The sequence below is a fragment of the Pinus tabuliformis genome, chromosome 4_2 (genome assembly GCF_031772625.1).
Source record: "Pinus tabuliformis cultivar Carrire ecotype Pingquan chromosome 4_2, CPIR1, whole genome shotgun sequence".
In the NCBI taxonomy this organism is placed as follows: domain Eukaryota; kingdom Viridiplantae; phylum Streptophyta; class Pinopsida; order Pinales; family Pinaceae; genus Pinus; species Pinus tabuliformis.
Genome location: NC_142304.1, coordinates 1,050,658,706 through 1,050,685,206, shown reverse-complemented (window position 1 = coordinate 1,050,685,206; position 26,501 = coordinate 1,050,658,706).

Here is a 26,501-nt window from a genome sequence, read left to right as displayed (position 1 = left end):
ACTTCTATAAGGAGAATAGGATAGGGTGTATTGCTTTTAATTTTCAGGTTATACATTATAAAACGCTTCTGGATTTGCTCAATATTTCTCCAAGATTCTCTAGAGATGCTGCAACCCCAGACCTCACATCCATATAAGATAATAGGAGTGACTAAAGTTTCAAAGAGGAACTTCTTTTTATCCCACATCACGAGGTTTGTCGTTTTACAATTATTTTCAAGACCAAAATAAGCTTTCCACCCCCCATTAATCCTTTTCTCAATGCTATAGTTCCAGTTGAGCTTGTGATGAATATCAATTCCTAGGTACTTGTAAGAATACACTTCCTCCAAGTTATTATTGTCATACATAAAATTAACACAATTGTCCTTCTTGGATTTGATAATCATAACTTTTGTTTTGTCAGTGTTAATAGTCATACCCATGGTAGAGCAGAAATCCTTAAGAAGCCTAAGTTGCTTATCAAGATCTGATGGGCACCTTGCGAGAAGAATAATATCATTGGCATAGAGGAGAAGGATGATGACTATCCCAACTAAGATCGTTCCAGCACAACCTACTTCCTATAAATAACCTTCAAGCTTGTCGATGTAAATGCTAAACAGGGTAGGGGAGAGGGGGAAACCTTGTTTAACTCCAATATTACATTTAATATCTTTCGACCACCCCTCATTGCTTTTTAGCTTGGCAATTACATTCTTGTATAATTTTATAGCGGCATCTATCAACTCGAAAGGAACCTTTAGCTCTTCTAATCTATTCCAAAGGTTGTTTCTAGGAACCGTATCGAAAGCCTTTCTAAAGTCCACAAAGCAACAAAAGAGATTGGATTTATCATTACGGCATTCCTCCATAATGATCCTAAGCATAATGAGGTGATCTATTTTTGAGTGATGCCTTCTAAAACCCACTTGGCCTTTAGCCCGCTTACCTTCACTTTCAAGCCATATGCTCAACTTCTTTTCCAAAATAATACCATATAGCTTGGCTAAGAGAGGGTTGATCATAATGGTCCGATAATTAGAGGGGTTATTTGTATCCCCACTTTTAAAAATAGGGATAATGAGGCTCTCAGTCCATGGTTTAGTGAACCCTTGCTTGACTACTTGATTCAAAAGCTTGTGGGTGTGGGGGATGAGGACATGACCTCCAATTTTTAAGATTTCTACCTAGTAACCTTCGATGTCCTTAGCTTTCGCATTTTCCAAGCGCTTAACCCCAAAATCAATGTCTTCTAATGAGAACACTTCTTTTGTTGTGAGCAGCATTTCAAAGTTATCCATGACATTTGGAGACTCATAAAGCTTTTTAAGATAGGAATTCCAATTGTGTAAATAAATTTTATTATTATCTTTAGTTTTCCTAGTGAGAATTTGCCTCCAAAATTTCTTAAGATCTACCTTAGAGAGGTGTAAGAGACTCTCTTGTATTTTACGAATGTACTGCTTGTTTTTCCCTTTAGTTAGGGCTTTGTATATTTTTATCTTGCCCATTTTAAGAGATTCATAAACAACTTCCTTAATTTCTCTCCTTGCACTTTTACAATCATTTTCATACCATGGGTTGGTTTTGCTATTTCTTTTATTATTTGAAACTTCAACTGAGAACTTGTTAATATAATATGCAGGGTTTGTAGTAAAATTATGATAGAGATCTTCTATGTTGTCTATACTAGATAAAGGAAGCAAATTAGTTTTTAATTCATTTAGAAATAGATCATTTTTATTTCTATCAAATATTGGGTTCTTTTGGCTATAAGGATTATTTTCTATGGTATCTCTATGCATGACAAAATTGAGAGTTATAAGTAAAGGCCTATGATCAAAGTTAGCCTCGTGGTCGTTTAAGATGTCAAAATTTATTATTTCGTTGTATAAAGGGAGAATGGAAATAACATAGTCTACCACACTGCTACTAAACCCATGGATGCAGGTCATCTGGCTAGAATTTGGCCACTTCTTTAGACCATTGCAAATTATGAGATCCTAAGCACTACAGAACTTGACTAGCTATGACCCAAACAAATTCTCCCTGAGGTCTTCAGAGCTCCTTTTGTACATACTAGCGAGAGTAGGGTCTTCGTCTAACCAAAGAGGATTAGGGTTGGAATGATTGCTTAGAATAATAGCTTGGGTGCTTGAAGTTCGAGCATTAAAGTCACCTATTAAAAGGATATTACCTTCATTCCTTAGGCTAGAAATATCATTCTCTAAACCATTGTAGGGGCTATTTTTATCTAGATTCTTCTTCTTATAAAAGTTAGAATTGATGGGTGGAAAATAACATATTTCTATGTAGGTCTTTTTATTATTAATGTCAGTGATCTCTATCCAACTATATTGGTTGTAAGGGTTGTTTTTATAAATCCTAGCATGGGGGGAGATATTCTTCTTAATCTAACAAGTTATTCCCCCAATGCCTCTACGAGAGGATCGCTTGTTCCAGGTAGACCACAGTGTAAAGCCATCTATGTTAGGGACCTTAGATTATTCATGCTCCCAAGTTTCAACAAGCAAAATAATATCAACATAATTTGAGATCCAACTTAGCTTGGGGCCTTTGTTCCATGGAAAGCCCTGACAGTTCCAAGAAAGAATCTGAAGCATGTTGAATTGCTATTTATTACTATCTTTTTGGTTTCTATCTCGGATAAAGGTTTTTCTATTTCTAATTATTGCCCATTTTCCTTCCTTCCTAGCTTCTTTTACCTTTTGAACCTCCTTTCTTAATTCTGCTTGATCTTCTGGAATGAGATCTTCATTTATAAATATTCCCATTCCTTTTAGACTGGAGGTTTTAGTAAGTATGTCATACTTATGATCAGTAGAGTTCACCTTTATTCAGATTGGTCTTCCTTTATTCTCAGTTAATTTCCCCAACCTTGTTGCTTCTGTGAGACACGTTGTTTCAATTTTTAATCTATTATGTAATTCTGTCTAGGCTATGGCTAAAGTATCTTCATCTACCTCCTCTTTTAAACTGAAGATTATAAGGTGCAAGGCCCTTTTGTTACGCTCATGGTCTAATTCTATTAATTTTTTCATTTCATCCTTAATTGATTTGATATCTAATTTATCTACCACATTATTTAGGGTGAGGCGGATATTAACTCTTTCTTCTAGTTCTTTAATCATGTCCTTCATTTTAAAACTCTCTAAAGTATCAACATCTCCTTGTTGGGATGTTTGGTTAGTATCGTGGTTTTGTTTTTCTATAACTTGCAACCTAGTCTCCATTACCACCATTTTATTCTCCAATAGTTCTAGTTTATTTTCTATTTGTTTTTGGATCGTGTTTTCAAGAGATGCAAAAGTATTTTCTAGCATGGCTTCTAACTCTTTTTGTAGCTTGACTTCTCTTTCTCTCTACGTTTCTCTAAAGACTCTATATACTCATAAAGGCCTTGTAGAGTAACTGTGCTAGGTCTGCCTTTGGTAATCTTTGGTAGTTGTGGTGAAATATTCATACTTGAAAATATATGAGCAAATATGTATTAGAAAAAGATAAGGAATGTTTGCATCTGATATCAGCAAACCTAACTGCAGATCGTATTTGCCCCAGATTAGATTGATTGCAGATCCAAAGGTAAAAACCCACGAGTTTTGCAAAGAGATTTTATTTTGTTTTATTTTAATTTTAGTTCTTTTTAATTTGATGAAGTCAAAATGTTTTTATTAATAACTATTTTGTTTTAATATTATTATTCTTATTATTTTATTTTATTGAAGTTTGATAGGTGTAACGTGGATTTACAAAAATCTCAACCTTGCTGGAATTTCATCATTTTAAGGGCAAAAAAGCAGTTTGATAAGCATATGGTATTGATAAGACATAGTATTGGCCCATAGTATTATTACAAAGTTAGTTCAAATATAATAATATAAGTTTAATTAATTTTTATAAATAATTTAAATCATAGTTAAAATCTTATGATTTAAAGCATATATGATTGCTTTATACGGAGATAAAAACATATAATTATTGATAATTGAAAAAATAGACATATTTATCAATCCAATTAAACCAAATTAAATCCATTTTAACTCGACAAGCCTCCTCTTAAGTCCTCTGAACCTCTAAACCCTGTTCACGTCGGGATGAACACCCCTTAAACCGCGTTCATTCATTGTAGATCTTTTAGAAATGGGCAATAGACTTCATCGGACCCATAACACAACTAGCGTGACATTCACACGCAAGATACATAATAACGACTACAAAATATCTCACTCGGTCGGCAAAAGCAACATTAGTCAAGGACTGTACAATTGACACAGCTACAAAATTATTTTTGAAAATATAATTTCAAGATTTGGATGACCAAAAAGCGTGACAAGCGATCAAGGAACACATTTCATTAATGAAACTATTGAGTCTCTTCTCAAGAACTTTATGATTCAGGATCATAAAAGTAGTCCATATCATCCACATGCCAATGGAACTGTTGAGGCATTCAATAAAATACTAGACAAAGGTCTCACAAAAATTGTATCAGACAAGAGGGACGACTGGGATGAACGTGTACCAAAAACTTTATGGGCATACGGAACAATAGTCAAAAAACTTCATGAACGAACACCATTTCAGCTGGTATATGGAAAATAAGCAGTAGTTCGAGTGGAGTTCATAGTACCCAACACAAAAGACAAATGATGTAGCATTAGAAGAAATATTCAATCAACTGATGGAACTTGATGAATCTAGATTCTTGGCGAAACTTCACTAGTCAGTAGAGAAAAGAAGGCAAAAAGCTTGGCATGACAAGCATATCAGAAAGAAGACATTCCAAGTCGAAGATCATGCATTATTATATGACAGCAAGTTCCAAAAGTTCCCAAGTAAGTTGCAGATGCACTAGTTGGGCCCGTTTACAGTTGCAGAAATCAAATATTCTGGAGCAGTAACGTTGGCACAACTGGATAGAGAAATACTACATGGGTGGGTAAATGACACATGCCTGAAACCCTTCCACATGCAAAAAGCCACACTATCAAGTTAAGGGGGTCTCAAAAACGATCCCACAAGTCGGTAGTAGCCAATAAAAATTATCCAAGTCATTCAGATGTTCATTTGAAGTTTATGTCTTGTGTAATATTTTAGCAATAATAAGGAAAAGTGTAAATAAGGTTGAGACAAAAATTTCATGACACCGGAACCCATTTGTGGTCGGCGGGGAATAGGTAGACTTGATAGTCAAACGTAGGGACACACTTTTCCAGTATTTAAGTCACACATAGGTAGATGGCTTTCCAATCTTAATAGTCGCATGCTTTGTCCATCCTCTCTGTAATACGGTAGTCATTTCCATAATAATTAATTAATAATGCAATTTTCAATTGAAAATATTTTCCCGTTAGGAACAAGTTTAGCTAATAAATACCCTCCATTATGGAAAAGTTATTATCCATGCCGCCCACTCTGTCCTTCTCCAGTTTACATTAGAAATTTCAGGTCCAGGTCAACCGAAGGCATCTAAGCATGGCTAGGATACATGGGCAAAGTTGTCATACTAATTAGGTGCAAAAGTCTACTGAGGAAACATCGTGTCAAGTCCGGCTACTTAATTTGCATGACAATGCATGAAGCTACAGAATTTCAAGTGAAGGTGGCAGAGAAGCTCCAAATCCACTATGAAGAACAACAACAGCCGAAGTGTTGAAGTTTGAAGCCTCCAGTGAAAATTTTCTATCATAGATGAAGGAAAATGGAAAAGGGAATTCTTTCAGTCCGAGAGGATAAGCTAGATGAGAGAATTGGCCTCCTAGAAAATCTATACGACAAATATTACAACTCTACCTTGGTTGACAACGACCTTACCACTTATTTCTAGTTTCCAATGTTGAAGAGGGAGGTCTATATAGAGGAAATTAATAAGGAAGATGGGACAAGAACAACTAAAGTCAAAGAATATTTATGAGTTTTAGAGAGGTCTATGCTGATCAATTGGAGAAGTTTACTAGTCTTCGAAGCTCAACTGGCTGCAATGCATTATACAAAACTACTAGCGAGTAGAATGCAAGGGGGATCCCTATGGCTCGACAATGAGTACCCAATTCAAGTAGATGATATCCATCATCTCACAGGACTATCAGCATGGGGGAATTCGTTGAACACAACATTCCAGGCAAGAACAAAAAGAGCAAAGAAGTAGGGAGAAGATGATTACTATGCAACATATGGAAAGAAGCATGGAGGAAGGGAAGCCAAAATTTCCATGATCAGCAAAATTGAGATAAGGTTCACCTACTGCATCATAGTACGTAAGACAATGAGACACCTCACAAAAAATGACTGCACTCTAGACGCAATTTTGGCTACGAAGCACTGCTGCAAAGGATAAGTGCTCAACTGGTCCTGTTTCGTACTAAATGATCTCTTTGATGCCTGTGAAGATATCTACAAGGAGAGTGCCAATTTATTGTTTGGATACATATTGATGACTCTTGCAATGTGGAAGGGGCAGCCACCAAGGCGGAGGGAGATGATGTAGATTATCGAAGGACAACCATTAGTGCTCTAGTATGAGCCATGGAGATCCTCAAGAGACCTGAGAAGCAAAGAAATTAATGAGGTAGCTTTCACCGAATGGTATGAACTGATGCTGGATACAATCGGGTCGATAAAGATAATACCCAAAATACTTCTGGATGAGTTCTCTGAGTAATTCTCATTTGTAGCCTCACATGGGCACACTTATCTTAGACCCCAATGTGTCCACCTTGACACCTAGATGAGGCCACAAAATTTAGTTTTAACTAAAGCATCACTCCATAGAGAGATTGAATCTTGGCTGGGGATCGCATGTGAGATTACAGAGGAAAGTACCAGTATCTATTTGGCATATTAAAGCCACAGTTGCAAGCACGAGAAGTGAGAGAAAGAAGCAGAAAGTGGTCAACTGAAGAAGATATACACCCAATGGTGTTGTAAATGGAACAAAAAATGTTTGCAATAAGGCAGACGATCGCAAGCTTTGATGAAAACTTAGGTGAGGCTAATCAGCCCATGCATTTCCAAGGTTCTACTATGTTTACACCTATAACTACAACTCCATTGGCTGTTGCAATTCCTATTGGTGGCACTTGGACCCAATCTCAGCGAACTATCCCAAAATCCAGAAGGAAAAGAGTAGTTAGGACCCCGACAACTAAGAATCCCATAACTACTCGAGCAATTCACATTGTTGACCTTACTGATGAGGTTGGACAATTACTATCCACATCGCTGATTATTGATTAAATTCCACCTCATTCTTGGGAACCTTCTCCCCACATGGCCTCCACCTCCACAACCCTGTCAAAAACCATCCCCTTCAGCACACAACTAGCGACTGAAGACATGGAGTTCGATTCCATAGAACAACCTAGAGAGGCCACCTCTGATAGTGGCGCCCAACTGGGTTCGTTAATCTCTTTACTTTTTGGTTCAAACCCACTCTAGGATAAATACCATACCAAAAACCTTCCGTAGTTACAGAGGAGTGAACCGTACGAGCCATTGTTCTCGATAAATTTCCTGTTGGTCCTATTGATGCCTCTAAAATCACTGCATCAACATCGGGGAAAACCACCCGGTCCGGACCTTAGTGCAACTCCTTTTCCATTTGGTGTGGTGGCTCTGACTGTATGTAACGGGACCAGTTTCCTAGTGATATATGAGTTGATGGGTGATTGGTTTGTAATGTATAACGAAAGTGATAAGTGTTTTATTCTAAAATGAAAAAAATATACAAAGGTAACTAATCTATCCGGGGTATTCTTTTAGCAACATGATTTTTTTATTATTTCTATTAAACAACTAACCATAAAGATGACTTATTCATAAAATAGAAATATGCATTCATATGATGATTAATTTGTTTAGGTAATTAAACAAAGTAATAATAAAAACATTATCGCATTTATCATAATATATCACTGACATATACATTCAAAAGATAACAATTCTGAAACATTAAGAAATGACAAGTTAAAGAATTGTTTTAAAAAACATATATGCATATCAATAATAGCAATGTTGAGAAATGTTCATTCACATAGAGAAATAAGACAAAAACAGAGATAATAATACTATATGAATTTGGATTCTCCCGCTATAAATCACATTAATTCTGATTTCTTATTTGGGAATGCCCTCAAAATATGCAATAGTGAAAATCTTATAAGAGCCTCTATGACAAAAATGCACAACTTTGGTCCAGTCTTTAATAGAAAAAATATCAGAAGTACAGTAGTGCAATTCCCAAGTCAAGTTTTAATACAGATTGAGGACCTCTTCTAAATACATGAAAGGGTCTTTAAATACTAATAATAACAATAAACTATGAATAAAAATTGCTATGCGCTGGTCTAACTAAAGACATAAAAATCTGGGATTTATCATGAAAATAGCAGTGCTGTGGCGGTTGAATGAATTCGCTGTATCGGCTTCTTTTCCTGTGATTGCAGTTGATAGATTGTGAGCATAGGCTAGATTTTTGGTGGCTAACTCATCTTGGAGTGTAGCTGAGCTATTCGGATGGGGTGAATTACTTTGTCCTTAAGAGTGTATGGATGACAATTTAAGAGTTGTAGATGCTAAGTTTGGAAAAAAAAATTCTTTTTAAAAATAAACTCACTTGGCTCCTTAAAACATGAAATGATTTATAGTATTTTCAAGGCTTGTGAAGGTTTTACAAATTTGAAATAGGTTTTCAGAGTTTTATTTTTATCTAATCTTTCTAGAACTGTAGCCTTTTCCTTAAAGGCTTCCATCTATCGAAATTAAGTATTTACACTATTTTCTTAAATAAATTTCAAATAGTAAAAGGTCAATGGAAGACTATTTACAACCTTATTTCCTAAATATGAAAATTCAAACAAACAAAACTGCAAATTGAATATTTACAAGTAAGAAGGGGTTACATCCTTAAGTAAAGAATTTTTTCAAGATAAGCCCATTGACAGGAAGAGAATATTTCTTTCCTGATAGATCTTGCAATATGAATTTTGATGAGCCTATCTTCTCAATGATTTGAAATGGTCCAAGCCACATCTTTTGAAATTTAGTGTGCTTGCCTTCATCTTCGTGTTCTTTGTCCCATTTCAAAACAAGATCACCAATTTGTAAAAAATTTGGGCCAGTGGAATTTGTCTCAAAAGAAGATTTAATAATTTGTTGATGTTTTGCATGTGTAATTCTGGCTTTTTCCCTTTCCTCTTTTACTTTAAGGATTTGATCATATATTAATCGAATGGAAGAGAAGGGATTTTCCTCAATAAACTGCACTAGGGCTAGAGATGGGAGTGTTAAGTTTGTTGGTATAACAACTTCTTTCCCATACACTAAGTTGAATGGAGAAGTACCTATTGAGGCATTCTGTGTTATGTGGTCTGCCCATAATGAAAATATCAAAGACTTGTGCCAATTCTTTTGATTCCTTTCAACAGTTCTCTTAATAAACTTGATCAAACTTTCATTGGTTGATTCTGCTAAACCATTACCCTGAGGATAGTAGTTTGCAGAATATTTCAATTTAAATCCTCTCTTAATAGAAAATTCAAGTATGGTATTTCCAGAAAAATAAGATGCATTATCAAAAATGAGAGAATTAGGTACACCAAACCTGGTAATGATGAATTGATCTATGAATTCAATGATTGCATCAGAGTTGGCTACCTTCAAAGGAATTTCTTCTACCCACTTTGTGAAGTAATCTGTGGTTGTACGGATATATCTGTGCTGCTTGGAGGAATGTGGAACAATCTCTCCTATGATATCCAATCCCAATTTTTCAAATGGTTGTTCAATTTTGATTGGTTGCAAAGGAAAGGCCGGATTTCTTTGTCTTCCACTGGCAATTTGGCATGTTCTGCGTTTCCTTACATACTCATGGGCATCTTTGAATAAAGTGGGACAATAATAACCAGCATGCATTATTTTGCGAGCTGTTGTATCACCTCTAAAATGTCCACTTGCTGGACCATCATGTAATTCCTGCAACACCTTTTGTGCTTCAGTCTTTTCAAGGCATCTTAACAAAACCGAATCATAATTCCTTCTAAACAACACATCATAAATAATTTCAAAGTTTTTTTCTTTCAATCTTAAGGCACGTTTGTTTTTGTAAGAGAGATTAGAAGGAGCATATCCATTTTTGATCCAGGTGGATATTGGTGGCCACCTGCCAAGTCCACCTGGACCCCAACCATTGTCTTTCTCAGCATTTTCAGTTTCCTTAATTGTAGCACAACTTACTATTTTTAGCAGTTTTTCAGGTCCTGAACTTCCGGAGCCGTTTTGAGGCCCTAAACGACGTTTTTTGGGGAATCCGGGGGCAACACGAGTCCATGGAATGGACTGGTGTTGCCCGTTCCAACAATGATAGTGCTCGGATAGATCTTTCTAATGAGCTATTGTATGCGTCAAACGGAGATCATATGCCAAAGTTACGACCCCGGGAAGTTGATGTACCAACTTACCCCCAAACGGGGCCCACAGTTTGGCGTTTCATCTCCTAGGGTTAGGTTTTGGAATGTTAAGGGTTTTTCCATTGTTTCTCAACAATAAATAGGCCTTCGAGCCTCATTGTAACACAGTTCAGAGGCATGTAGCCATCACATCTCTTCTCAGAGATAAGCTACCATCACCCTGGCTAGTTTATTTCCATTTCTGTTTGTAAGCATATTTCAGTATTTTCCATTAATGAAATGAAGTATTATTTCCGCTGCATCTTTGTGTATATGGTTATCTCTGTAATTTGTTGCGTTCTTGTTTAAATCCAGATCAGTGGTATCAGAGCGGTCTGCTTTTTCTCTGTTTTTCTTTGCATGTCCCCAACAAGGTCGGGATATAAGGAGTTAGGGCTTGAACTGGTTGAACCTTTGAAAGACCAGCCTCGCAAATCCCGACGGCCTCCCATGGCGGACGAGAAGAAAGATGAGGGGGCAGGAGATCCCATCAAAATCTTGCTCGAAGAAGCGCTCGAGCGACAACGGAACGCGATGATGGACAACTTTGCGCAGATCCTTCAGCGGCTACCCAGAAGCGGCGCATCGGCTTCCAGCAGCTCGTCTGGAAACGCCACACCCTTTAAGGTACAAGTTAATTTTGAAATCCCCATATTCGAGGGTCAGATAGACGCCGATGCCATAGATAAATGGTTAAATCTGCTAGAGGGTTATTTTTCTGTTCATGAATTTTCGAGTCGGGAAAACATTGTTTTTGCTCTTCTCAAAGCAGCCCCCCACGTCAAGGACTGGTGGGAAACCTACTGCGAGCAGAAGGATGAAAGTACTGGCTCACTATTTTCAGCCGCACCCACCTGGGATTCGTTCCGGGATGCCATCAAGGAGGAGTACTACCCTGTCGGAAGCTATGAGGATGAATACATAAAGTGGACCACACTGCGGCAGGGAAGGGACCAAGACGTGCCGGAGTTCACCAATATTTTCCATACCCTTCGCACAAAGTTGGGTATCAAGGATTCGGAGCAACATTTGATACTCAAATATCGTGGCTGCCTGCACAAGTACATCCAGGAAGAAATACAGTTCCTAAACATCCCCTCGCTCGGCGCAGCATACCGGTATGCCGTCAAGGTCGAGCAGAAGTTTAAACAAAAGAAGCGAGACTTTGGATCTGCGAATCCAAAGCAGGGGAAAGGTGCCCCTAAACCACAGAACAAAGGACAAAGCCAAGGCGGGACAGCCCAAGACAACCAACCAAAGCTGCAAGCAAAGAGCAATGCCGTGAAGCTGAGAAAGGACACTGGAAAATGGTGCGAGTTCCATAAGAGCTCCACTCACAACACAAGTGAGTGTCGGGCCAAGCAGTCACTGGTGGCTAAGCTAAAGGTTTCAAAATCAGATGCATGTTCCGACTCTGTGTCAGAACCCGATAAGGGGTATGAAAAAGGGAAGCAGATCATTGATGCGGATCCCAGCGCCACTGTTGCTACCGCAAAGATCCAGAAAAATGAACCCGAAGATCCAGAGGAGGAGGAGCGTCTCCTCCACTCCCAGATGTGGGTAAAGGGCTCCCCGATACAGTTCATTGTTGATAGCGGGAGTCAAAAGAACCTCATTTCGGTAGAGGTCGTGAAGCGGTTGGGCTTACCGACCACAGCACATCCACAACCATACACCATTGGGTGGCTTCACCAAGGGCGAGATCTTCGCGTGAGCCAGCAGTGTCACCTTCCATACAACATCAAGCCCTTCACGCATGAGGTATTGTGTGACATTGCTCCCCTTGAAGTTTGTGATGTATTACTAGGACAGCCATACTTGTGGAAGCGACATGCTGTATATGAATCAAGGCCCCGTGCTGTTATTATTACATTGGGAAATAAGTTGTTCAGGATACCAGAGGTAGCACCACCTGCCGCCATCTCTTTGATTACTGCAAAACAATGCAGTAAGATCATTTCCAAAACCAGGAAATTTGTTTTCCTGATGATACGCCCTCAAGGGAAGAAGAAGACAGTGGCCGCAGCCTCCAAACGGGGTCCCTCTGCACGGCAGCTACAGATGGACAAGATTGTGGAGAAGTACGAAGACATCTTCACGTCCCCGGCAGGGGTTCCTCTGCACTGTCAAGTCAAGCACTCCATTGATCTGACCCCAGGTGCGCTGCTACCCAATGGACCAATTTATCGGCGCTCCGCTCTGGAGAACAATGAAATCAAGAGGCAGATTCAGGAGCTCCTGCAGAAAGGTCACATCCGTTCGAGTTCTTCGCCCTGTGGGAGCCTGATAGTGTTGGTACAGAAGAAGGATGGGACGTTGAGACTCTGTATTGACTATCGGGCGCTGAACAAGATCACTTTTCGTAATAGGTACCCGATCCCGCGGATTGATGACCTCCTAGACCAACTAAAGGGGGCGAAATATTTCAGCAAGATCGACCTGAAGTCAGGATATCACCAGGTACCAATTGAACCCTCAGATGTGTGGAAGTCTGCCTTCAAATCCAAGGAGGGTCTCTTCGAATGGTCGGTCATGCCTTTCGGATTGATGAATGCTCCTGCAACCTTTATGAGGCTAATGGATGACATCTTGCGGCCATTCACCAACTCCTTTGTAGTAGTATACTTGGATGACATTCTGATCTTCAGCCAGAGTTGGGAAGAGCACCTCCACCACATATGACAGGTTCTCCAAACACTGCGGCAACACAAGCTATGTGCCAATTTGGAGAAATGCAGTTTTGGCATGACCGAGGTTCAGTATCTGGGATACATCATTGATGAACAGGGGGTGCATGTCGATCCAGCCAAGGTCCAAGTCATTCGGGATTGCCCCTCTCCAACCACTCTAAGAGAGCTCCGCAGCTTTCTAGGTCTTGCCAACTTCTACCACAGGTTTGTGTTGGGATTTTCCCATATTTCTAGGCCCTTGAGTCAAGTCACCAAGGGTGGGGCGAAAGAAAAATTCTTTTGGTCTAAATCTCAACAGAAGGCATTCAAGGCGTTGAAGGATCGCCTCTGCACGACACCAGTGTTCGCGTTACCAGATTTACAACAACCATTTGAGGTCGAGACAGATGCCTCTGACTATGCTATTGGGGTAGTCCTTACTCAACATGGACATCCAATGGCATATCACAGTGAAACACTTTCAGACACAGTCCGGAAGTACCCCACTTATGATAAAGAGATGTATTCCATTGTACAGGCCTGCCGACAATGGAAGCATTACATTTTGGGGAAGGAAACGGTCATCCACACAGACCACCGACCTCTGCAGTTCATACAGACCCAAGGGAAATTGCAGAATGATCGCCATCAGAAGTGGTCTACATACCTACAACAGTTTCACTTGAATATCAAGTATAAAAAGGGCAGCACCAATAATGTTGCAGATTGCCTCAGTCGACCACCGATCATGGCGCTAACCACCGTCCTCAACTCTTGCAGGCACGAGACTTCTGATTGGCCACTTCTCTACAAAAGCGACCCAGAATTCGGCCACACATACCAGACACTCTTGGAGGGTCGGCAGGTTGCAAATTTTCACCTCCAGGATGCCCTATTATGCCACCTCGGTCACCTTTGTGTTCCTTCAAGCGAGCGTGCCAAGATGATTTGGGAAGCACACTACAGTCGGGCTGCTGGGCATTTCGGGGTCGAGAAAATAGTGGCAGTACTGCAAAACTATTTCTATTGGCCGAATCTTCGACAGGATGTTGGGAAGTACATCCGATCATGTACTGTCTGTGCCATTGCCAAACCAACCATTAAGAAGCAAGGCCTCTATACCCCGTTGCCTACCCCTAGTCGACCTTGGGAATCCATCTCCATGGATTACATGTCAGGCCTTCCTTCCACTAAGCATGGAAATGACTGTGTTTTTGTGGTCGTCGACAGGTTCTCAAAAATGGCCATTATGATGGCCTGCAAGAAGAATATCACAGCATAAGCCACTGCTAAACTCTTCTTTGAACGAGTGTGGGTGCACTTTGGGATCCCAAACTCTATCATCTCCGATCGGGACAGTCGGTTTCTCAGCACCTTTTGGTCCAGTCTCTGGTCAATGCTGGACACCAAACTCACGAAGTCCACAGCCTTCCATCCTCAAACTGATGGCCAGACGGAGGTTGTCAATAGGATGATTGTGCACATTCTGCGCATGTATAACTCAAAGCATCCACGCACATGGGATGAGAGCCTCCCCTACGTTCCGCACAGCTACAACCGAGCTCTTCACAGCTCCACTGGCCATAGCCCTTTTCAGGTGGGTTTGGGATTCCAGCCACTATGCCCCATTGATGTGGTCATGCCACTTGCAACTACTCACATGAATTCGGCTCATGTCCAGTCCGAAACTGATAAGGCCACCAGCTTCATTGAGCGCATCCAACATATTCGCCAGCAGGTCCATGACATTCTTGAGAAATCAAATGCCAAGTACAAGTAGCGACATGATCAACATCGGGTGCCACACAAGTTTCAGGTGGGCGACAAAGTCTGGTTGCATTTGCAAAAGGAACGTCTTACTGGAGCCTATCAGAAATTGAGACCACTCTGATATGGTACTTACACCATTACTAAGGCTATGGGAGACAATGCATTTGAGCTCAGCATTCCCCCATTCCTTGGCCTGCACTCAGTATTCAATGTGGACCGCCTTCGGCCATACTTTCCACCATTGCTAGACACATCCGACATTGCAGAACAGCTCAAACCCACAGAATTAAATCCAGATTGCATGGAACAAGCTGCAACTGATCGGATCATGGACACATAGATCAATAACACTCGCCAACAGAATATCCAACTGTATCGAGTTGTCAAAGCGGGCCAACTCCTTCAGCAGGGCAAGTGGCTCACCAGGGAACAAGTTCAGCAGAAGTTTACTCATCTCATGGAGGAGCTCAACGCAATGGGGACCATTGCTTCCTAAGGGGGGAGGAATGATCCAGGTGGATATTGGTGGCCACCTGCCAAGTCCACCTGAACCCCCACCATTGTCTTTCTCAGCATTTTTAGTTTCCTTAATTGTAGCACAACTTACTATTTTTAGCAGTTTTTCGGGTCCTGAACTTCCGGAGCCGTTTTGAGGCCCTAAACGACATTTTTTGGGGAATCCGGGGGCAACACGAGTCCATGGAATGGACTGGTGTTGCATGTTCCAACAATGATAGTGCTCGGATAGATATTTCTAATGAGCTATTGTACGCGTCAAACGGAGATCATATGCCAAAGTTACGACCCCGAGAAGTTGATGTACCAACTTACCCCCAAACGGGGCCCACAGTTTGGCATTTCATCTCCTAGGGTTAGGTTTTGGAATGTTAAGGGTTTTTCCATTGTTTCTCAGTAATAAATAGCCCTTCGAGCCTCATTGTAACACAGTTCAGAGGCATGTAGCCATCACATCTCTTCTCAGAGATAAGCTACCATCGCCCTAGCTAGTTTATTTCCATTTCTGTTTGTAAGCATATTTCAGTATTTTCCATTAATGAAATGAAGTATTATTTCTGCTGCATCTTTGTGTATATGGTTATCTCTGTAATTTGTTGCGTTCCTATTTAAATCCGGATCAATTTTTTAAATAAAATACCAAATCCGCATATTAAGATTTAGAGTTCATGATACTTATCTCATTTATTTGTTGAGCATTGTTTGAACGTTCATTTTCTGGAATGTTAGAAACCCCTACTAACAACCTACAAAAACCTTGACCTTTTACAATTTTCGTTGGTTTAATATCTAAATCATATTCTTGTAACGTTGTAACCCAGTTGGCCCTCTTCTCTCCCACTTCCCTTTGGACTAGTAATTGTCTCACTGCCAAGAATGGGACTGTTACTTTTGTATGAGTCTTTAGGAGGAATGGTCTAAAGTGTTTAACACATTTGAACACAGCGAAAGATTGCTTTTCTGCTTCAGAATAGTTAAGTTCAGCACCTTGTAGATTTGAACTGGAAAAGGATATGGGTGCTTCAACTTGTTGATCATTGATTTGTGTCAACACAGCTGCATAGGAAGTCTCAGACACTAAAGTATATAAAACAAAATGATTGGAAAAAATTGGAGTGTTCATTGTAGGAGCATTAATGATTTCCTATTTGATTGAATCAAAAGCTTCCTTTTCTTTATGCCCCCATTTGAACACTGAATTTTTCTTAATCATGGTCTGTAATGGTAAAACAATTTGTGAAAAATCAGGAACAAATCTTTTTACAAAATTTATTTGACCTAAAAATGATTGCATTGATTTTTTATTGTGTGGAAGAGGAATATCAGAAATCTCCTTGATCCTTTATGGGTCGATATAAATTCCATCTTTAGACACAATAAACCCCAAGAGTTTACCTTGATCAAGAGTGAAGAATGATTTCGTGGGATTTAATGAAATCCCATACCTTTTACAGCGTTCAAAGATTTGTTTCAAATCATGTAAATAATTCACTCTTTTCTTGGAGAAGACAGTTGTGTCATCTAAATAGACAATTACTGACTTGTTACATTTTAAGTTTCTGTGGTAGTTTTTTGCAGTGGCATGATCTAGATTATCCACAGTTTTGTGTTCATTCTGTCGATGTTTCAAACCCCAAAGTGGGTCCATCATGAGGACAATTAGATAGAATATGAATGAAAGCTAATTGAGAGAAGAGTCTTTCGACCTTGGTATAAATAAACCTAGAACCCTATTTCTTATAAAGAAGTCGACATTTATATATATGATTTTTTAATTTATTTTCATTTATTTTTATTTTATTTTTATTTTTATATAAAAATAAAATAATAATAAATTAAAAAATCATATATATAAATGTCGTCTTCTTTATAAGAAATAGGATTCTAGGTTTATTTATACCCAGGTCGAAAGACTCTTCTCTCAATTAGCTTTCATTCATATTCTATGTAATTGTCTTGATGATGGACCCACTTTGGGGTTTGAAACGTCGACAGAATGAACACAAAATTGTGGATAATATGTATCATGTCACTGCAAAAAACTATTGAATTATTAATCAAACCTTTGAATGTTATATCCATTGTTCTTTGTATGGTAGCTCCAACATTAATAAATCCGAAATGAATTTTTTGGTAGGCATATGTTCCCCATTTGGTTCTAAAGGTAGTCTTTAGTCTGTCATCTGGATGCACCAATATTTGATTATATCCAGAAAAGACATTAATTCAGAACCAACCACTGAATGAAGAGTCTGTTCCATTTTTGGTAGTGGGAAGTTATCCTTTTGGCTAGCCTTATTAAGATTTTTGAAATCAATGCAAATTGTAATGTCACCATTCTTCTTTCTAACAGGAACTAAGTTAGAAACCCATTTTGAATGTCTAACTGGGAAAATTATCTTAGCTTTCAAGAGTTTATTTAACTCCACTTTGATCTGACTCTCTAGGTTTTGATGTATTTTCCTCAATTTTTTCTGCACCGGTTTCTCCTTAGAAATCATTGGAATTGTGTGTTATATGATAGAAGTATCATATGTTTTTAGATCATCATAGATCCAATCGAAATAAAATTATATCTATTCCATAGTCTGATAAAGTAAAATCTTTCTTCTGAGGTGAACCCTAATCCCAGATTGATATTTTTTGGTTTGGCCTCAGTGCCAAGACTTATTAATTCAAACCTCAAAGTAGAAATTTGAAGTTTTGAATTAGTAACTTGTTTAAACCTATCCTTGATGTCATAAAGATCTTCAACTTTGACCACCAATTTAGGTATGGAATTCTCCTCCGGTCTTTGCTTTATTTGAAGATCATGATCACTCTCATCAATAATCTAGTCATCATAGGATTTCTAAGAAATTAAGAAATTCAAAATGTCTTCGTCATGATTAAATACCCACCAATTAGTGACATTGTCTAGAACCAATGGTCTAGAAGTCAATTCGACTGAAAACCTATCAGGACTGTAATCCTCAGATGGTAGGAGATTAGAAGCAACATTGGCTACTAAATCAGCAGTTGCATTCTGAGATCTAGGAATGGGAGAAATATTAAATGCTAGAAAATGAGATATAAGGTCTTGAACCAAGGACTGATAATGCTTGAGATGTCTAGAAAGGAAATGAATAATATTCCTTACCTGTTTGATGACGATCTCAGAATCACCAAATACTTTTAGATATTGAACTTTCAGGCCTATTGCTTTGTAAAGCCCTTGAATCAATGCCTCATATTCAGCAGTGTTATTTGTACACTCAAATTCCAGTCTGCATTATAGCATAGCTTTTTTCCCCTCAGGAATAACTAAAATACATCCTGCTCCTTCACCATCATTAGATTTTGACCCATCAAAATATAAAGACCAAAATATAGGCTTATCTACAGTTTTATCTACAATTTTTTCAGCAATAGTAACACACCTTGATGTATCTCTATGAGAAAAATTTTATATTTTTGATCTGAAAATATTAACAGAGAAAGGTGATGATTGAGCATTAAAATTACCAAAAAATGATTCTTCTGAGTAATTTCCGAGAATGTTATTATTGAAAGTTATGGGTTGATTTTCCTACTCAAACTTCGTTGCAGTATGGGTCGTCTGATTCTCCTGATCGATCTTAATTTGATTTGATTTCCCTTTATAGGGAAGCCACATAAGAGACCAATCAGTAGAAATGTAACCATGGAGTTTCTCAAACCAATCCTTGCTTAAAATTAACCCATAAAACTCAGGGATGTCAGCAATCAATATATCAATTCTCTGAACTACTCTACTACTCTAAGATCAGCTGATAACCTAATGGTGACTGAATTAATTTCTCCTAATACTTGAACCTTATTTTGATTCAACTGAACAATATGCACTGCATATTTTTGGGGCTCAATCTTCAATTTTGAGCAAACCGAGGTTGGAATTATGTTTGATGAAGCCCCTGAATCTATTAAGCAATTTTGCAGATTTCTATTGTAGATTTCATAGGTTAAGAGAAAAGGAGGAGTGTTACACAGTAATTTGTCACTGTCTCCCTGTCAGTCTCCCTACTGTGTCATGAATTCCAATTAACCATGCTCCTGCTCTCTAATCTAGCCAAATGACCTACTTTGCCAAAGTTTATTTTATCAGCGTGACTATTATTAAAATAACCGCGCTAACTGGCGCCTGATAGTGCAACTGATGCGCTGCCAACGCGGAAGCACACGGGTTTTCCGCGCTGGTCGAATTTCATGAGTCAGCGCATCCTATGCTTGTATTAAGTCACGCTGACACAGCCTGCTCCGTTATTAAGATGCACTGTCAGTGCCCCAATCCAGTTATACACCCGTGCTGATCCAGTTTGGGCGAATTTGTTCTAACAGCCAGCCTTCCAGATGACTCCAAACCTGTTTGTTGGCCTTGTAAGTATCACCCTCCCTTCTATGGCATGTTTGTTCATCATTTGAGCCAACTTCTTTGGAGATAATCTCATCCTCCCACCTCTCATGGAGACTCCTTCTCCTATTTAAACCTCTACCATTGCCATGAGCAGTGGGTTTTTAGTTTTTAGTTTGGATTGTGTGGAGTTGATAGTGCTCAGAGTGCTGCTGCTAGTAGGTAGTTGGTGTGATAAGTGTGGAATTGCTAGATAGCTTAAGGAAGGTTGTGGAGTGTTGCTTGTGTGAGAGAGAGTTCTTGTCTTGGGAGATCTACCTCCAAGGGTGAATGCTTAAGAGACTTGCTGGCTGGACCCTCTTGAGAAGGATTTGACGTCAGAGCATTTGGTTGTACTCTTCTCTGTTATTGATTAATAATAGATGACTACTATTATGGTTCCACTCTCATTTGTCTTTGTAATGATTAATGTGAGTTAGGTCCTTTCTGACTGATGTATAATTTCTTTTATTAGATTTCACACTTGTGTTTGTCTTTCTCTTCGTGTGTGCAGGTATCTATTCGCGGAGATCATGGAGGATCGTCACTCTATTTCCTGCTACAACAGAAGTTTGTCCATCACCAGTGGAAATTCCTGTAGAATCACTAGGCAATCAATTGGATAGACTAAAAATGTCTGAACAACCGTCGACATCTAGGACTGTGTCAAATGACACGGCGACGGCAGAATTACCTGCTGCAAATCCAACAATGTTCGCCGGCATACCATTTGTCCCAACTAGCTCTCAATCGCTAGAAGGAGTCCACCAAGAGACTATCTCGACAGTATGGTCTGTTCCTGTTTGTTCCGGAGTAATGTCTGGTAACTCTCATGGTGAGACTCATCAAATTGACCCTTTTGGGAATCTAATTAGGCCATCCAGTCCTCCAGGACAATCAATTGCCTTGAGTTCTGGATTGCTACCGTATGGGGGGCAGTATGCCCTTTCATTACCCCCTCCGGGAGGGTACCCATATGGGAGTTCTCAACCTTATTCAAGTTATGGTGGAATTGCAACGAGTAGTTGGGTACCTATGCTATCCCAGCCACCAAGAGTTGTATATTCTATGCAACAGTGTGTACCTGTGACAAACATCCCAACTACACCGGCTATTGTGACCGTGTCGCAAGTTCAAACAATGCCTGTTGTATGTCAACCTCAGGTTTCTCAGGTTCTCATGCAACAGCCCTTTGACCCTGTGACCCAACCACAATCGCCTACTGGTGGGGAAACACAAGTACAGTCGGGTACAACTACCCCACATCTTGGTCCAATGGTTAGTATAACGCAACAACCCATGGTGTCGCAACCGTGGATAGTGCAATACCAACAACCGCAATTCCAACAAGTGTACCAAGGTTCTGAACAGCAAATATTTGCGAATACGGGACAACCATATATTCAAAATGGTCAAAATCAACCACTTTATAGTGGTCAAGTCCATCAACCGTATCAATCATACCAACATCAACTCCATTATGCTGGTATGCAAAGACTAACTGTTCAGGCGATTCCATCGTATCCTGGTTACGCTTCACCTAACTTAAATCAACAGTTACCATTCGTGGCAACTTTAGAGTTGCCTAATTTACATCGGCTAACCAATGATCCAATTGCTTACGCCCCATGGTGGCCAGTGATTCCGCACAAACTTCCATCCGACATTCCTAAATTCAATGGAAATCCAGGCGAAGACCCGTCGAATCATGTGATGACATTTCATCTATGGTGTTCGTCGAACACTTTAAATGACGATTCGATAAGGCTTCGCCTCTTTCAGAGGACATTGACAGGTCCAGCGGCAAAATGGTATATAGAATTGCCTAGAGCTTCGTTCGACAATTTTAGCTCCCTTGCCACGACATTCTTAACCCACTTTCAATTACCAATAAGGTATGAAACAGGAACAGAGATATTGACCAACTTCAAACAGACAACCGCAACTCATATATCAGATCATATACATGAGTGGCGACGTCGATGAAGAATGGTTAAAACATACGTTCCTGATCAGCTTTTAGCTGAGTGGTTTATAAAGTCGTTACTTCCGGCCATAACGGAAGATGTGGCAAAGGGAGGAGTCGTAACAGAAGAGCAGGTTATCGCTTGTGCACAATATTTGGACTTAGTATATACTCAGTCCGGCACGCTCTATGACAAAATACCAGACGCCCCTAGACCAGAGTTTTCAATCCCTCCTCCTCCTAAATCAAATAGTGACTCTCATGCCGGTGATGGCGTGATTGGCACGGCAAACACGAATCCGAAAAAGACCCATCAAAAGAAGGCCCGTAAGGATTCGAATCAAAATGCGCATGAAGAAGTTCTTGCTTCGGAAGTAAATGCCATATCGAAAGATAAGGGCAAAGAAACCAATCAACCAGGAAGCAAGAAGAAATAAAACCAAGGGAAGAAGAATAAACAAGGTGAGTCATCTCCTAAGAAAAATTCTTCAAACCCTCCTGGGAATAGGAAACGGTATCCATGTCAAATATGCGATGACAAAGATCACAACACTAAGGATTGCCCATTCAAAGCTGAGCTAAAGAGGTTCTTTAAAAGTCCTCATACCTCAACTGTGTCAAATGATCAATTTCCTAACCCAGGTCAAAATCTGGTTGATAGTGGAAACGCTTCCCCATCTCAAGTGCTTATGTTGTCGGTCTCAAAACAGCAAAATGATGCTTTGATTTCGACAAGGAACAAAGATTACCGGAACCCACTGGTGTCAAACGATAAAGGTAAAGATCAACCTAGCAGTTCGACAACAACTTCGGCAGAAGTCGTACCCCCCATCACGCATGAATTAACAATAAAACCGCCAAAGGGAGTAGTGCGCAAGTCGACCTTTAATCCTCGTGCCAGAGCGGCATAGCATTATAACATAGTGGAACATTTGGCGCAATCGCCATCTGCTATGTCGACTCTTGAGGTACTACAACATTGCCCATCCCAAAGGCAGGCATTGTTATCAGCAATTGGTGGGGTGGATCCTAAAGATTCCAATCTAGTGTCCTTTGATCACAAAGGTTATGATCCTCAGTTACCAGCTCAACTAGCTTTCCTCGTCCAAGTGAAAGCCCTCAACAAAACAGTTCATAGAACGATTATCGATGAGGGGGCATCGACATGTATTATGTCGATGAGTTGCTGGAAGACTTTAGGATCTCCAACCTTGTCGCGATCATCGACAACATTAAAAGCATTCGACGGAAGGATATATAGCCCTTACGATATCCTTAGTAACCTGAAAGTTGAACTAGGGGGCAAAACAGTAGAAATAGATGTTGAAGTCATTGATGGCAATCTTGACTATAACATCCTACTGGGAAGACCATGGATTTATGCCATGCAAGCTGTTGTGTCGACTTATTTTAGGAATATCGCATTCCCCTTTGAAGGAGGGATTATGGTCATCGATCAACAAAACTTCCTCTCTAATGGTTCACAAGTTACAGGAAGCGTTCCCATGATCCATGGCAACGACCGGTCAATTCAAGATATTGGAGTAGGTCTGTTGAAAGATCCCACTATGATGGGAACTTTCGCGCTACCACCCCCTATTTTCATAGGAAATGTACCATTTGTAGCAACATGCAATATGGTATCCACCTTGAAAGACACCGAAGGCAGAGTCGCTATGGATCATTCGATGGTTTTGCCACCAAGCCCCATTGAAATATTGTAGCAATCAATGTTTCAGGCCTGGGAGGCAAACCCCAATCAGCGCTCATCGAGCGTTTGGGTAGATAGATCTAGAGAAAATGGTACCCCATTAGATCCTTGGTCAAAAGTACATGGGACTGACGAAGGAATCTTACAATCAATGATGATTGAGGGGGCACCATGGAATGACCACCACCATCGTTCCCTTCTTCCAGAATATGAAGAAGATACTCAAAAATATCTTTACCACCCTTCAGTCTTTGAATTCCTAACAAATACTGTAAACACGGTGGATTCAGAGCGAAACTTATCCAATATTGAAGAGACTATAGCCATAAATATCTCGACCAAAACAGGTGTTGTAGAAAATATTCATGTTGGCAAAGGTTGTTCCCCTTCAGAACTGGAAATATATAATGCTCTTTTTCGCAAATTTAGAGATGTCTTTGCTTGGACATATGTTGAAATGCCAGGCATCGACTTGAGTATCGTTGAACATGAAATTATAATGTATCCTGATGTCAAACCAGTAAGGCAACAGCTTCGACAGGTTCACCCTACGAAAGCCGCTGCCATTAAGGTAGAAGTGGAGAAACTTCTCCATGCTGGATTCATCTACCCGGTTCCTCTAACCGATTGGGTATCGAATATTGTTCTTGTTATGAAAAAACAAGGAACAATACGAGTGTGCGTCGATTATAGAGATGTAAATCAAGCTTGTCCGAAGGACAACTACCCTACACCCTTCATCGACCAGATAATTGATGAATGCGCCGGATGTGAAATCTTTTCCTTTATGGACGGATTCTCCGGGTATAATCAAATTAATATACGCCCACAGGACCAGTCAAAGACTGCATTTATATGTCCGTGGGGCACATTCGCATATCAAAAATTACCCTTTGGTTTAAAGAACACAGGGGCAACATTTCAGAGGGCTATGAATTATGCCTTCCATGACATCAAAAGCATTGTTCAACCATATCTCGACGATCTTCCGGCTCATTCGCGAAAGCGGACTGATCATCCGCAGCATCTAAGAGCGATATTTCTACGTTGCCGACACTACAAGATAAGACTCAATCCACACAAATGTGTATTTTGTGTCGGTTCTGGTCATTTACTTGGCTTTGTAGTCTCCAAAGATGGGATTCGTCTCGATCCTTGTAAGGTTTAGGCAATAATCAATTTGCCTCCACCTTCGAATTTGCTTCAGATTCAGAAACTCCAAGGGAAAGCAAACTTTCTGAGGAGGTTCATTCCAAATTACGCAGAACTTGCTAAAGGTTATACACGTCTTTTGAAAAAAGATGTACCCTTCGATTGGGACCAGGTTGCGCAAGCTTCCTTTGACGCTTTGAAAGAATCTCTAATAAAAGCATCATTAATGTACGCCCCAGACTATCTTAGGGATTTTAACCCGTATCTAGCTGCAGCAGATACAACCATTGCGATGGTTTTAGTTCAAGAAGTCGATGGAGTTGAACATCCTGTATATTATTTAAGTAAAAACTTAAATGATACAGAAAGTAAATATTCTTACGTTGAAAAGCTAGCGCTTGCTGCTGTTCAAGCGGTACAGAAATTTCGACATTATATCCTCTTTAGGAAAACTACCATTCTGTCAGACTGCAACCCCATGACTTATATACTGTCACGACAGTTGCTGGGGGGAAAGTATTCCAAATGGATAGCAATCCTTCAAGAGTTTGATTTGGAATTTGTGAAATCCAAGTCAAAGAAAGCTCTGGTATTCACAGAATTATTATGCGATCTCCCATCATCGTCCAACGACGAAACTTCCAAAGAGTCAATCGTGGACGAGACTCTATTTCTAATATCTGCAAGTGATGAATGGTATGGGGATATAATCATCTATCTCCAAACCCAAAAGTTCCGGCCTGACACCTCACACTCCGAACAGAAACGTATACGATACCAAGCAAAAGACTACATGATCGTCCGTGATACTCTTTACCGTCGTGGTATCGATACCGTTCTGAGGAGGTGTCTCACCCATGAAGAAGCCGAAAAAGTCTTGAATGAGTGTCATTCAGGCGCGTGTGGGGGGCATCAATCAGGTTTCGCTACAGCCCAAAAGATATTAAGAGCAGGGTATTTTTGGCCAACAATGTTCAAAGATTGCATAATCGTAGTCCGAAGTTGCCATTCCTGCCAAATCTTTGATAGCAAAACCAGAAGACCGCCCGCACCCCTGCAACCAATAGTTGCAGTTGGGCCTTTCGCCAAATGGGGCATCGATTTAATGCAATGTAACCCCACCTCGACCGGGGGGCATGGGTATATTATAGTCGCAGTAGACTATTTTACCAAGTGGGCCGAGGTGATGCCTACATTGGACAATACTGGTGAAACAGCTGCCCTTTTCTTTTTCAATCATGTAGTCGCCAGGTTCGGCGTACCCCAGGCTATAGTTACAGATCATGGATCATATTTCCGCAATCACATGATGGTCGAATTAGCTGCCAAACTAGGGCTATCTCACGACAGCTCTACTCCGTATTATCCACAAGCCAACGGACAAGTTGAAGCAATCAAAAAAGTCCTGAAGCGTATGTTGCAAAGGATGATCGGAGTTCATAAAAGAAGATGGCACCTAATCCTGTATGCAGCCTTGTGGGCCTACCGAACCTTGGTAAGAAACGCGACCGGATTCACACCTTTCCAATTGGTGTACGGTCTAGAAGCAGTCTTACCGATCCAGTGTGAAATTTCGTCGCTTAAACTCGCAATTGATCTCCTCCCCGGAACTTCGGAAGAAGAGGCTCATTTCTTGGAATTAATCCAATTGGATGAAACCCGTCGTGATGCCTCTTTGGCTAACGAAGCCCATAAGAAACGAGTCAAGGCTCAGTTCGACAAAAATGTCAAACCCCGTGTCTTCTCAGAAGGCGATTTGGTCTTACTTTATGACCAAGAATCCGATAAATTAGGAGCAGGTAAATTCAATTCCTTACGGATGGGCCCCTATATTGTTAAAACAGTGTTAGCAAAAGGAGCC